Raw genomic sequence first — 8,133 nt, forward strand, 5'->3', positions numbered from 1 at the left:
ACACTCTTGATCACGCGAGGCGCAAGTCCCCGTGACCACCGAGATTTGTTCTGTGACGCCGGAGCGTCGTTGGCGCCACTCGATAGACTGCACAAGCAGACAACGTCGGATGCATTGCACATGGCTAGCGGATCTACTCTCTGCACTGCGTCGGGTGTTCCTACGTCTGTCTGGAGACATTGCTAGGCCAGTACGGCACTCTGCGCACTCTTGCTTGTCCTCTTCGAGCGACGGGCCTCTAAGCGGGGTTGTATTCCGGTACGACACATCGACTGGTACACATTGCACGCACTAACGATCTCTGCACTGAATGGAACTCATTCATAACCACCGTGACGGGAGACTTTGCTAGTACGCACGATACTCTGCGCATGTGCACATGTTTTACAACCCAACCAACTTAAGCACCTAGGGAAGTTGTGATGCCATCTGAACACCCACCGACTGATGCATTGAACGGCTAAAGTTGACCTTCAATCCGAACTGGCACTTTGCGGCGTGGAGGCAGTTGCGCGACCACTCCTATCCCAAACCAACAAAGCATGGTGTATCCTAAGTGTTCGGTACAAGCACACCACGACGGGACACATTGAACGGTTCAGCGATCTCTGCACTAGTGGAAGAACTCCAACGTGATACGGGAGACATTGCTCTAAACCGAACGGCATCTCTGCGCGTTTACTTGACGCACCCCCAACTTGGTCAACTGTTGGACTTTTTCGTAATCACGGCGGGACACATTGAACGAGCTCTAACGGATCTCTGCACGCATGGAACATGGTGGCGGGAATCATTGCTAGAACCGAACGGCGCCTCTGCGCGATGTACAAAGCCCAACAGGAACCTCGTATCGGCTGCCGAGCCGGAGCTTGAACAACTTGGACTTTCACCTCTAATTTATATCAACTCACCACTCCCCCGAGGGATCCGCAGAATTGCTTCTGGGTCCCGTATCGTTATTTGCGATTCGTGTTTGCATTACACTACATTGAACTATTCCAACTTGTTTATCCGCATGGCGAACATTTGCTGCATAGAACATTTAAGTTCCACTTCGCTCTCCCCTACGTGGGTCTGCCTCAGGAAAAAATATGCCACATTTGGTAGGGAGACCCGGTTTCATCACGCTTTGTGCCCTGCACCATATATACCCTCATAAATTTATTCATTGGATTAGATCCAAGGAACACCAGATCATGCACCACTACCCATAATAGCTCATCGAGCTTAGCGTGAATCCTTCGGGTTTCCCTAAGAAGTTCGATTGGTCTTGCAGAGTTTAAAGACAACGAAGCTTAGTTTCAAGCAATGGTTAATATACGCGTATTCAAAACCCTTAGCTGTTACAACTTTTTACTAGAAACCATCACGACGAAGTCTTTGGGTCCGTAGACCCGTGATGTACTGCTCCAGGAACGTTTTTATAGGGTGGAAGCTCAAAATCATAGGTTAAAATCATCGGCAGAGCCCACCAGACACCACTTTTGCTTCATTAGTTCGGACTATAGGCATACGACGATTTTTATCGCGGAGGGGACGTATGACCCAAACGGGGCTTAATGACCCACCGCCACTGCAAACCATGCTCCTACGACTAAATAGAGGTAAAACTACGATTTGGTGCAATCTTCATGTTTGACCTCGTAGCAAGGTACCTCCCTATAGTAGGCAATGAGCAAATGATCATAATCCCAGGAGGGCAAAAAATGGGAACCCGAAAGGAAAGCGCTGTTGGCGCGCCTGCTTACCGGCCCGTAGAGTAAAATGGTACCCCCAACAAAGTTGTCGATTGACATTCTGATTGCACTTTTTATCATCTAGGGTGCGTTCCTTACACGTTTTGAGGGGTTTTAGCGAAAAACATGTTTTGAGCCACACGAGCTCTCCGGCCCGCTCGGTGCACATTTTGAAAAAGCTAGGAGCTGCCCTAGGTTCGGGGTGTCACAAAATAAAGTGTGGTCAAAACCGCTATCCAGAATCGGATGTAGAATCATTAGACGAACTTAAAATTGTTCTACGACCAATGTCTGCGACGTTTAGTATTCAAGATATGGCCCGCCCTAGGTCTGACCTGGCATTTTCGTGAAAATTTAAAGCATGGCCATAGGGACGGGTAAAATAGCTATTTTGAAGCAAAACCACCTCACTTTAAATGGCCATAACTTTTGAAAAACAAGAGCTAGGGTGCGTTCTCGACACGTTTTGAGGTGTTTTAGCGAAAAACATGTTTTGAGCCACACGAGCTCTCCGGCCCGTTCGGTGCACATTTTTGAAAAAGCTAGGAGCTGCCCCTAGGTTCGGGGTGTCACAAAATATTGAAAAGTGGTCAAAAACCGCTATCCAGAATCGGATGTAGAATCATTAGACGAACTTAAAATTGTTCTACAACCCCCAGTCCGACGCCTCGTATTCGAGATATAGCACTTTGTAGGTCTGACCGAGCAATTTTGTACTGAAATGTATGGCGGACATGTTATTCATTAAACAACATTAACTTGCATCGTGCCCTACTTCATCGGCACAGCTACTATCGACTATCTATTGTTGAAATGGATTGAGTTTGACCATTTTAGCTCTTTTCTTATGCCGTGCACCAACAGTGTGTACCGATCAGGAAAGTACACTACGTACGCGTTCATGGATGTATATGTTGGTACAAGTTGCCGGTCGGAATAGCAGTGCACCAAAACTGTGTACCGATCAGGAAAGTACAAGACGGAGGGCGCAGCCCGAGCGTACGCGTTCATAGATGTCCATGTTGGTACAACCTACATGTACGTACCTTGTTTTGTATCAAAAGTTCCAATAAAGTGTTTGTATGCTTAAAATGCTTATCTCAACCGGTCACCTTTTGGCCTGCCCTTTATAGACAGAAACCTAGAACGATACTCGCGATGTTTGTGTTTTTCCATTCGCCCGGGACGACGAAATGAGCTCTGTGCACATCGTGCAGAAAACTGTCTCCTCCTCGTATGTTTTTGTCCCTCCACGCATATAATCACCCACATTTGTGTTCAACACGGACGGCGCAGCCCGAGCGAACGCGTTAATGTTTATGTTTGTGCACACTAAAGTTACAATCCTAGGATTTGGTTATTGCGTCGCAGTGCCCGACCGTCGTGGACACCATTCTTGGACAGAAGTCCAAGTACGTAGAGTACATTCCTAGGTATGTGCCCGTTCGTGACTTTCGTTGCGTGCTTACAGACACGCTTGGGTATGTTTACCATACAAGGTTTACTAGGAAAACCTGGGAAGGACGCTTGCCCTCCCGTTGCGGACACCATTCTTGGAAAGAAGTCCTGCTACGTAGCGTTCTTTAATGTACTTGATCAGTTTGTATTGCATTTGCTTTGTGCAATTGACTTTTGCTAATGCTCACTAAGGGGTGTTCGTTTGCGATGTGTATGATAAGCAACTGTCTATTCTAACCAGCAGTTAAATAACACTTTTCACCCAAATCATAGGAACGTAGAGTACTTTCCCTGATCGGTACACAATTTTGGTGCACCTCTAACTTCGCCAGCACTTTATCGTTACGTTTTGTGCACAACCTTGGGACATGGTGTAAGTTTCATCATTGTTATGTTTGATTCGGTTTATTATGATTGAAAATACGCTACGTCCTAGAAATCTGAACTCGAATACTTTTGCCACGTTGCGCAAAAAGCTACTGAGCAACTCCTAGCCGTTTACCGATTTAAAATTTAATTTTCGTTATTAGTTTTAAAAATACGCTAAGTCCCAAAAATCTGAACTCGAATACTTTTTCTATGTGCCGCCAAAAGCTACTGAGCAACGCCTAGGTTGGTACATTTTGGTACATGGAGTGTATAGTGCAGGCGTACTGCCGTGCTGGACCGGAAAATCGCACTTGCTACTAGAACGTAGAGTAATTCCCTAGATAGGTGCTTTTGCATGCCTCTGTTCGACGTCCATGCAACTTGGAACGTGCGACACACGTAGCTAGGCTTCTCCATACATATTCCCTAGGGTAGCACCAAATTGCACACTTTCAGGGGTATATTTTGGTACGGTGTACTGTGCATGGTACAAGTATCATTAGCTCGTGCAATTTATTTTGCATCAAGTTGCGATTGCTGGTGCGTCGAGATAGGAGTGTTTCGCGACTTTTGCCAAGCTTTGGTGCCATTTTGTGAATAATTAATGTTCTAGCCACAATAAACGTGCAACATAATGCCAATAACGAAAACGCCATTTTCAAGGGACTTCCAGTCAAAATGTTTGCAATCAGCGCTTTCCTGTCGAGTTCAGGATTTGGGACTGAGCGTTTTTTTCACGATCCAATCAAACGACCAGTTCGTGAATAAACAATTCATACAACAGTGCATCCCTTCAAAGTAGAAAAAGCCGAATGCTAGGGAGCTCCAGTCAAAAACGTTGTCATTGGCGCTTTCTTCTCGAGTTCAGGATTTGGGACTTAGTTTTTTCACGATCCAGCCAAAAGACCAGATCGTGAAATAAACGATTAATACAACTGTACTAGTACATCCCTTCAACTGAAGCAAGCGCACCATACATGACCCGTACGCTAATCATCCAAGCACATGACACGTCAACTAAGTCAACACATAATACAACTTGGAAAACTAACGGGTAAGTAGGTCATCTCGTACGAGACGACACACCGACCAAACCAGGTCAACACGTCACATGCACAAGACATCCTACTACCAAGGCCGACCACCTCGACACACGACCTGTTAACCGAACATGGTCAACACCATCATGTGCAAGGCAACCGGGCCAAACGGGTCAACTTATACAACTTGTAACGAGCATGTGTAAGCTTACTGGTGTGGTCCGCACGGTCCTCACATCAAGACAATCAAGTCGAGAACGAGGCACGCCGACAAGCTCATTAGTGTTAAGTGTCCTTCTCCATCCTATGTCAAGTCACTCGTCTGACACGGAAGAAGCCAACTCTTGTCCACTAGTATAAAGGAACGGTCTCCAGACCAGGTCAAGTCACTCGTCTGACAAGGAAGGAGCACGCACCAAGCTTCACCAGAGCACGGTACCACGGTCCCCAGACCAAGATGGTTAGTTACGCCAACGAGGAAGGGGCACGCGTTCCCTTGCTACACTCAACTTAGTACACTCATGCTCTCACAAGAGTATCCCCTGTGTCGACGTGGTCCCCAGACCAAGACGAGCTTGCGCACATCGAGGAAGGGGCACACGGACAAACCACCAAGCATGGGTCGCCTGAGAGGATCGATGCGAACGCATCTCTACAACTCGCAGCTCCCAGCCTGAAGTCCCGTCGTTTGCGGGCGGTTGATAGGTGTCGAAACTAGGTATATCCACGTTGGGCAGTCAACCGCGCCCCGCGTACACATGCGAACCCACTCCATTGCGGCCTAGGTATAGCGGGATGAGACGCCGGGCTGCAGACGCAGACTCCAACGGATCTCAGAGGGTTGTTAGGCCCGCTAGCTTCCGAACACCTAATGGGTTTGAGAAGCGCTATCAGCTCGGATTGGCTACGACCTTAGAGGCGTTCAGGCATAATCCAGCGGACGTAGCGTCATACCAAAGTCCGGTCGGACTAGTATTGAGCCAGTGGTCCGTACCTGTGGTTCCTCTCGTACTGCACAGGAATTCCGTTAAGATAGCGACTATAAGCACACACCAGTAGGGTAAAACTAACCTGTCTCACGACGGTCTAAACCCAGCTCACGTTCCCTTGAAAGGGTGAACAATCCTACGCTTGGTGAATTTTGCTTCACAATGATAGGAAGAGCCGACATCGAAGGATCAAAAGCCACGTCGCTATGAACGCTTGGCGGCCACAAGCCAGTTATCCCTGTGGTAACTTTTCTGACACCTCTTGCTAAAAACTCGTTATAACCAAAGGATCGTAAGGCCAAGCTTTCGCTGTCCCGAAGTGTACTGAACGTTGGGATCAAGCCAGCTTTTGTCCTTATGCTCAGCGTGTGGTTTCTGTCCACACTGAGCTGACCTCCGTTATCGTTTTGGAGATGTACCGCCCCAGTCAAACTCCGCACCTGGCACTGTCCATGACGTGGACCGAAAGGACCTGTCCAGGATGCCCGAGCCGGGCGGCGCGCGGAACCGGGGCAAACGTGACATCATAAACGATCGACCGCGCAGAAGCAGTGCACCACGAATGCACCGACGTACGCAAGCTTGTACCCTTGCGGGCCACGGCTCACGGTCGGACAAGCGGGTAACACGCTACACACGACGATGCTACGATGCAGTCTCCCCGGCGGCACCACCCAGCGACACACTGGACGCTGAGCGAGAAACACGGCGCATTGGGCGCGCGCAGGCGAACCGCCGCCACAGCCCCCGGAGGAGGTGCGCGCACGATCCGGACCTGGGGCCCGCGCTTGTTCCACCCAATCATGTAAGTAAGGCAACAGTAAGAGTGGTGGTATCTCAGAGGCGAGCTCCACGAGGAAGCCCTCCCACCTATGCTGCACCTCCTATATCGCCTTACAATGCCAGACTAGAGTCAAGCTCAACAGGGTCTTTTCCCCGCTAGTGCATCCAAGCCCGTTCCCTTGGCTGTGGTTTCGCTAGATAGTAGATAGGGACAGAGGGAATCTCGTTAATCCATTGCGCGTCACCATTAGATGACGAGGCATTTTTTTTTTTTTTTTTTTTTTTTGTTATCGAAGGGGAAATCTGCATAAGACACTTCGTGATCAACCCCGGTAGTGTGAGATTCTTACTCACTAAAACCCCTCCGTGTTTTCAACCGGCCCCGAGTGGATCACCCGTTAGGGTATCGACGTCACTTCGGGCGGTGGATGTCCATCATCCCAGGCAACGAATGGCTTCCAACAGTGGTGATTAGCCACTGTCTAGCCCTCGGCGATGAAGCTACGATGAACTACGATGAATTCTTGTCGTTACTCGTCGTCACTGTCGTTGCTCTGCAAGGCCAACTGGATGTTGGCGAGCAAAGCACGTCGTTCGCCCTGTTCGATGACGTGTCTTCGATGTTGTTGTCGAATCATAATCGCCCGTACTGCTTGATGAACCATGCTCCAGTTATATTCGTTAGCAGACATAACTCCGATGATGTTCTCCGGCGTTAACTCCTCGTCGACTTGATGCTGAAGTCTGATGATTAATTCAATGATGTACACAATGGAATATCGTGTGTTCGGCGTCCTCAGGTTCCTCGCACGCATCACATAGCGGCGAACCCGTTAACTGCATCCGATGAAGCTGGTAGGCGTAGAAGCCATGGCTGGAAAGAAACCGAGAAAGAAAGCAATCATACACCACCAAATCTTCTACTTATCCATCTGCCGACGTCGGGTATGAGACGCAATGTTCACCGACCGTGAACACTCTCATCCCATTCGCTGCCATCGTTCCATAGTTGTGACACGTTCCATGTTACGTGCAACCGATCCGGCGATGTTCTCTGCTCGTCTCCGATGAAAAGTCCTGAGTCCTCGTCCAGGAGGAGATGAAGCGGGATCATTCCCGCAAGCACGCAGACTGCATCATGAGAAGTTGTCCTGAAAGAAGAGATAACTCGCTGGACTACTGGCCGGTAAAACCGTCGCAGCCATTGTCTACGGTTAGCAAATCTAAGGGTATGACACCAAATGGGCGAGGCATACCGGACCTTCGCCACAACAGTAAGAGTAATTGCTCGCCTAGCATTACTACTCGGACCTGCCTTATTAGGCATCATCCTTACTGTTGCGGTCCATAGCTTCGTCGCCTTCCACCGCATACCTGATGTGTGAAGTGTAATCGAGGCGGTCATCTAGGACCATCCCTGGCACTTTTAAGCTGCGCGACGAATGTACTACGTGATCACCTACCCTGATAGCCCCATGCTGTATCCTCTGATGGGAACTGACCATAATAAACTCGGTCTTAGTCGGGGCTATCTTTAATCCGTTGTCGGTCATCCATCGGTCGATGATGCGAATCTGACTGGAAACGAGAATTTCAATATCATCAACACAATTACCTTCCACCAACAGTACTATATCGTCTGCATAGCCGATAATCCGTGCACCTTCCACCATTGCAACTCGTAGGACTCCGTCGTGCCATGAGGTTCCATAACGTTGGGCCAAGTACCGAGCCTTGAGGTACACCCGATGTGACTGC

This window comes from Anopheles arabiensis (assembly GCF_016920715.1).
Source record: "Anopheles arabiensis isolate DONGOLA chromosome X unlocalized genomic scaffold, AaraD3 X_pericentromeric_contig0024, whole genome shotgun sequence".
Classification (NCBI taxonomy): Eukaryota; Metazoa; Arthropoda; class Insecta; order Diptera; family Culicidae; genus Anopheles; species Anopheles arabiensis.